This window comes from Rosa chinensis, chromosome 2, assembly GCF_002994745.2.
Source record: "Rosa chinensis cultivar Old Blush chromosome 2, RchiOBHm-V2, whole genome shotgun sequence".
Taxonomy (NCBI): Eukaryota; Viridiplantae; Streptophyta; class Magnoliopsida; order Rosales; family Rosaceae; genus Rosa; species Rosa chinensis.
In genome coordinates, this window is record NC_037089.1 from 32,498,045 (window position 1) to 32,505,108 (window position 7,064).

The 7,064-nt window shown below is 37.6% G+C and overlaps 1 pseudogene; it reads right to left on the bottom strand.

Annotated features, from left to right (window-relative positions):
- Positions 1-399: 399 nt before the first annotated feature.
- Positions 400-2,047, bottom strand: LOC112186545 (annotated as a pseudogene).
- Positions 2,048-7,064: the final 5,017 nt, after the last annotated feature.

Below are 7,064 nucleotides of genomic sequence, written 5' to 3' on the forward strand. Positions count from 1 at the left end.
CCACCTACATCCCTTCTATAAAGATGGAAATCCCTATAAATTAATATTGCTTGGACTACGGAATTTTTTTTTTACTTTAGCGGGGTTATTATTTTTTAAAAATAAACAACTTCTTTATTTATTGATACATGAATATTTATCAATAAATAAATTTTATTTTACCTTCCAGACCTTTATACTCTAAATCACATGTGCCCCTATACTTCTAATGGCATCATGGGTACCCTATACTTTCAATTTCAATCAATTTTGTCCAATCCTAATCCATTTTGCCAATTATTGTGTAATATATTTCCAAATTCAATTTACTTATGATATACTTTTGCATCTCACATTAGTTAATCATTATCCTATAAGTGAGCCCATTAGAGCCACGTCTTCGATTTACAAAATAATTGACCGAAAAACTAATGATTGGACAATATTGATTAAATTGGAGAGTACAGAGGTATATATGATGAAACTATAAGTACATGGGCACAACTGATTTATACCCTCTTCATTTCTTAAACAAATTGATGATAACAATTACTTTAAATCTATTCCAGTTATGTAGTTCACCACCTAACTCCCTTCTCCAAAGATGGAACCTACAGTAAAATCCCTATAAATTAATATTAATTAGTTGGGATTATGAAAAAAAAATATTTTTTTTAGCGGGGTTATTATTATATCGATAATGAACAATTTATTAATTTATTGATAAATAATTATTTATTTTAAGGTGTAAAGATCAAAGGTGTAGAATGAAATTAGGCCTTTATAAATTTAGAAAGAGTTCTATGTTTTTTCTAGTTAAACTAACATGACTTAGTCTAGTCTGATTAGGTTTTTCATTTTTATTTGGATTATGTTTCTAATTCTAGTAGACTTATATTTATTTTCCTGAATAGACTATGTTCTTGATAACACTGAAGGGTGTTGAACATTTACCGAAGATGATCAGGATACATATGATAGCTATGCTCTACCAACTGTTTCGCTACAATATACCTTCCAAGCAATAGTAACTAGGGGTAGGCACGGTTCGGTACAATAGACAATAAACTTTGTGAAGTTCTAGCTTTACAATGAGATTCATTTCTTTATTTTCATTTAGTAATAGTTGGTAAAACTTAATGTTAATTGATAAAATGTGTATCACTTAGCCATTAAAAAATAACTTAATCATTTTAAAATTTTGTGCTTTTAGCAAGAGAAGAAATTTACTTACAGATTAAGCTTTTAGCTCACCCGAATTTGACATATTGGATTCGCCCCTACATATGGATCAATTGGTATTAGCTCTACTAAATTGATATGAAGCATAAGAAAGAGTACCAAGATGCCAGCTCTCGTGGATGAGCTTCGCCTTCGAATTCGCACCCGCAACCCCCATTGCCACATTCAGAGGGTAGAAATGATCAGGTGAAGGATGAGTCGTTGTTGCATGCGGGAGCCTTCTTCTCATAATGGTTCACATCTTTATATCTTCCTTGAGTCAAAGCCTCCTTAAGCCAATCCACCGTGTTCCACCTCAGCTCCCTCAAGTTGTGAACTGCACTCCCCGACCCCACCATAAGAACACCCACCTCCTTTAATGCGCCAATGCCTTCCCCAAATTGAACTGATAGCTCCTGTCACTATCGGTCAGGACGAACAGCTGGCACACCAGGATGTCTGTCTCCAGGTACATGAACATGAGTGGTACCCAGGCACCGTGGTTGAGGTCGCGCTTGTTGTCCACGTCAACGCTAGGGAATCCAGCAGCAGTGAGAAGATCCTTGACTCAGGTGGCTAGCTGGGGTGACCTTGGGGCGGGGTACTTGAGCTTGTACAGGGAGTTGGGAAAGCCGTAGAAGTAGTAGATGGTGTCGTTTAGGCCGACAATAGAGTTAAATATAGGGACGGAGGCTTCCCACTGCATAGAGATGGTGAGGATAGAGTTGGGTTTCTGGGGGAACCCGTTTTGCTTCCAAGATTAGAGGAACTTTCGGGCGGGTATGGTCTCATCGATGCTTAGAGTTGGGGATCTGTGCGAGTTGCAGAATGTGTCTATTATCGGCATTGTTGATTAGCTCGAGGGATTAGTTCTTCGAGGAATTGGAAATCTAAGGAAATTTTGGTTGGGAATTTGGTTTGGATTTTTTGTTTTGGTATATATGGTGAAAGGTCAAAATTTGAGGTGGGTGAAATGCCAGTTTTACATATATGCTTCTCTCATTTCTCGTTTGCCAAAGCGAGTGAGAGTTTCTCTTTGTAATTTAAGTCTAGGCTTTTCCTGACTGAGCAAACTATTATCAACCCATCCATTAAAGAGAAAATTAAGGTTTGCTTACCTTTTTTGGTGCCCTTTTGAGAATTTTCCTTCTTTTTTTCTTTACTATCACTCTATTAGTGGAGAAATTGTATATACACAATCCTGCAATTTATATGTCCAACTTTTTTCTTAAACTTCCCTTTATATTCTCTTCACTCTATTAGTGGGGCTGAGCCTCCTAGCTGGGCTGGATTCCAAACCTCTTTAAAAAAAAAAAATTATTTAATTTAATTTTTTTTAAAATTAATAATAAATTTTACAATCTACTACCACTTCACCACCAACCTCCCATCTCCAATGATGGAACCTACTTCCATTGTCGGCTCGCAGCCTTCAGCCTGCAGCTGCCATACTCAAAACTTGAGAGTGACCAAGTTTTTTGACCCAACAATAAGAGCATCTTCAAATTCATTTATAATAATAAAGTCAATAGTAGTACCATTGTTAGAGCTTTGGACCAAACCATCAAAATTAAATTTCATAAACTACACATAGTAGTACCATTTATAGGATGATTTGTCAAAACCACGAAGAATAGCATCCTAGAAATCTGCCACAGTAAAAGTTGCAGTTGCAGGGATCACTAAGAGCATCAGCAGTGGGGACTTATTTTTTAGACTCAAATTTGGGTCCAAATAAGCTGGAATAGTGATTTGAGTCCATCTGAATAGTGTACAAAATGACTTACTTTTATTGGGTGCTGCAGGACTTATTTTTGGACCCATATTTTAGACTCATATTTTTAGATTCTTATTTTTACAACAAATTTTTATATAATTAATTGAATTAAATTCTAGCCATTAGATTGAATATATAATTCAATCATAACCCTTGATTCCAAACAAAAGTAGCCGTTTGTAGATTAAAATCGAGGGGCCCACACTTTTCTAATCTCATGTGCACCTGTACGCCTACATGCATATATTAAAAATCTCACATGGTGGGACCCATAATATTTGAGTCCAATTTCATTTAGGTCCTTCTCTGGACCAAATTTGGTCTAACATTTGGATCTCCGACATATATAGGTCTAAATTATTCCGATCCATTGCAGCCATGATCCTTTACTTTCGGACACAAATTTTGGTTTTGGACCCAAATTTAGGTCCCCACTGCTGATGCTCTAAGGAAACAAATAAATGATCCAAGGTGTCCGTCTCATAAAATTGGTGAATATAGGAGCACATGTTTAAAAGATAACTACTTTTTTTTTTTTGCGATTAAACATCAGAAGTATTATTGAATCAAAATGATTACACCGAGGCAATAGCCTCCCAAAGGAAGCAACAACCAACAACAAGGCTAAAAAAATCCCAAACTAAGAACAAAATAAACAAACAAAAGCCACCGACAAGCTGCAACCACTGACAAGAAGGACGAAGCAACTGAGCCACGGCAAAGAAGCCAACTACCAAATCCAGCCATATCGAAGGCACAGGAGAGAGACCCATACGGAATTCAATGAAAGACTAATGAGGGGAAGAGGATGAAGACAAAGGAAACTAGAAAAGGGAAGATTGGGAACAAGAACCAAACAGGGCCAAAACAGAGACAAACTCCGAGTAAAGCCGCCCAGGACAACAAATGGAAAGAAAACAGAAATTAAAAAATCGAGCATAGATACTTAAAGCTCACGAAAAGGAAAAATTGATGATCAGTATCTCCCCCGACTTTCAAGCTAAAGATCCAGATCGGAATGATCTAGATCTGACAAGAAAAAAGGGGGGGGGGGGGAAGCTTAAGCGGCTGGGTTTGTTAGAGAGAAGTGAGTTTCTCTCACTAGAAAAGGATAAGGGGAACTTCAGCTCAAAAGGGATTTCAAAAAAGATAACTACTTGAGAACGGCAAGATGAAAAGATTAAGTGAAGCAGATATAGATTTCGTTATTTCGTGAACCAAAATTCCTCACCAGATCATGTTTGTACCTAGTAGCGAGCAAAGGTTGTCAAATTTGAGTTCATTTATAGCAAATCGGATGGAACTAGGATCATAAGCCTTTACAGCCAAGGTTCTAAAAATCGGCCTGGGCAGCCGCCTAGCTGCTAGGCGTCTGTAAGCCGTTCCGATTATGGCCTAGTCGATCGAGCTAGGCGTGAGGGAGAAAGTCGGCCAGCTAGGCGGGCTGGGCGGTCCCGACTGGGCGCTGGGCGGTCGGCGACTAATCGTTCTGTCCCTTTTTTTTTTTTTAAGTCGTCCTAAAAGGCTAAAACGCCAAAAACTAGACCCGATCTGACCTAAACTCAAACCCCTCGCCTCTCTCCCTCAATCCCCCTCTCCTCTCTCTGGCACAGCCTCATGACGCATGGACACCTTTTCTTTCTTCGACGGTGACGCAGTGATGGACTGACGGTGCGCGGTAAGTCAGGGTTTGTTAGAGAAAAGTGAGTTTCTCTCACTAGAAAAGGATAAGGGGAACTTCAGCTCAAAAGGGATTTCAAAAAAGATAACTACTTGAGAACGGCAAGATGAAAAGATTAAGTGAAGCAGATATAGATTTCGTTATTTCGTGAACCAAAATTCCTAACCAGATCATGTTTGTACCTAGTAGTGAGCAAAGGTTGTCAAATTTGAGTTCATTTATAGCAAACCGGATGGAACTAGGATCATAAGCCTTCACAGCTAAGGTTCTAAAAATCGGCCTAGGCGTCTGTAAGCCGTTCCGATTATGGCCTAGTAGATCGAGCTAGGCGTGAGGGAGAAAGTCGGCCGCCTAGGCGGGCTGGGCGGTCGGCGACTAAGGGTTCCGTCCCTTTTTTTTTTTTTATTAAGTCGTCCTAAAAGGCTAAAACGCCAAAAACTAGACTCGATCTGACCTAAACTCAAACGCCTCGCCTCTCTCCCGCAGTCCCCCTCTCCTTTCTCGCTCTCTCTCTCTCCGGCACAGCCTCACTATGCACGGACACCTTTTCTTTTTTCGACGGTGACGCTGTGATGGACTGGCGGTGCGCGGTGAGTCTGGGTTTTTGTTTTTCATTCTTCACTCTTCACTCTTCAATCAATTTATGGTTTTCTCTTACTTTCTGCTTCTAGGTATTCAATTTTCAATCTTCAAGTCTGGGTTTGGCTCGAACTCATGTAGGTGAAGCAGCAAAGCATAGACATCTTCAAGGGTGAAGTAGATTTCTCATTTCTGGGGTCGATTTCAGTTTTCGACTTTCCGATTTCGGATTCTTCAAGCTTGGTAAGTTGTTGCCTTGCGCCCTTGCTTCGATTTCTGGGTTTGAACTGCATCTGTTACTCTTGCAGCCTTGCTATACATATGAGATGAAATCTGTTTTGCCTTTCTGGGTTTCGAACTTCAAGGTGGATGCCCCTTTCTGTTTTGACTTGAAACTTTGAAATTGAGTGGCATTTGTAGTTGTATTTGACTATTTGTACTCTTATACCTGTTGGTAAAGCATTGAATTGTTTGATGTATTGGTTTTAGTTGCTAATTTGAATTGGTCAACTACAGTTACTGGTGATTGTGTTATGAAAAATGTGTGTGCTTTGAATTGGTCAACTACAGTTTTCGTCTCTTGCATTTGTATGATTTTGTTCCAGTTTTCGTCTCTTGCATTTGTTGATTTTGTTCCAATTTTGGATAGGAATTAAATTTTATGATTCATTGTGTTATGTTCATTCTGTTGTGCTCTGCCAGTTTTGGTCTTTTGGATGGTATGAAAATATGTATTGTGCAATTGATTGTGCATTTGTGCTCTGGCAGGTACAAGAGTTGCAAGAAATAAATTTCCAATTGTTTTTTATTTCTAAGAACTCATTATCTTATTGTTGTTGAACTATATTTGAAGTATTTTCATTATTTTCAAACATTATAATACCTTTTATATTTTTATTTATATAATTATATGTTATAAAATTAAAATAAAATTTTAAAAAAAAAAAAAAAAAACGCCTAGTCCCCGCCTAGGCTCCTGCCTAGGCCTCTGGGCGCTAGTCCCCAGCCTTCTGCCCGACTAGCGCCTAGCGTTTTTTAGAATCACAGCAGACCATTGCAATGGATCATAATCACTTCCCCATATGAGGAATGACGATAATCAATATGAAAACACCAAAAATCTCCACAATTGACGGATGATGATTAAGGAAGGGAGACACTTGAACATGATAAGAGTAACTCCAATAGCTTCTTTATAATTTTTGTATTATAGGGAAGCAAAAGTCAAAGTTTTAAGCAATTTTTCTTCTTCAACTCCAACAGATTCCTTATTTTACAGCAATCTCTAAAATCTTTGTAATTCTTTCTTAAAATTTTAGAAATTATTGTAAATTTAAAGAATTTCCCTCACTATCCCTAAAATTGGGATAGTTATAGAGAATCTGTTGGAGCAAAAGAGACTCATTTTTCCCTAAAATAGAGAAAAATTAAATATGGAGAAACCGTGGGAGTTGTTCTAATATTGCTACAGTGTTACATGTAACTTTGTGGGATTCGGTCACTAGACTTGTTAATAGACCATATTTGGAGCAGACTAATTTAGATTTTAAATTATCTAATAATAAAAAAAAAATTCAATCCGATCTAATTCAACAATCTAAAGGATATTGGTAGTTAATCCAAATTCGTATTCGACGAGTTAACAGGTACTGTTTTACTAGTCTAATCTAATACAATATAAGAAAAAAGAACATAAATTTGAGACAATAGGCCTATAAACCAGCTAGATACAGTTATGCCAATTTTCTCCTTTTATCTCCCTAAATTAACAAAGGTTTAGAAAAACTATTATGAAAAATAATATTTAATGGCAACGTTTATCAGTAA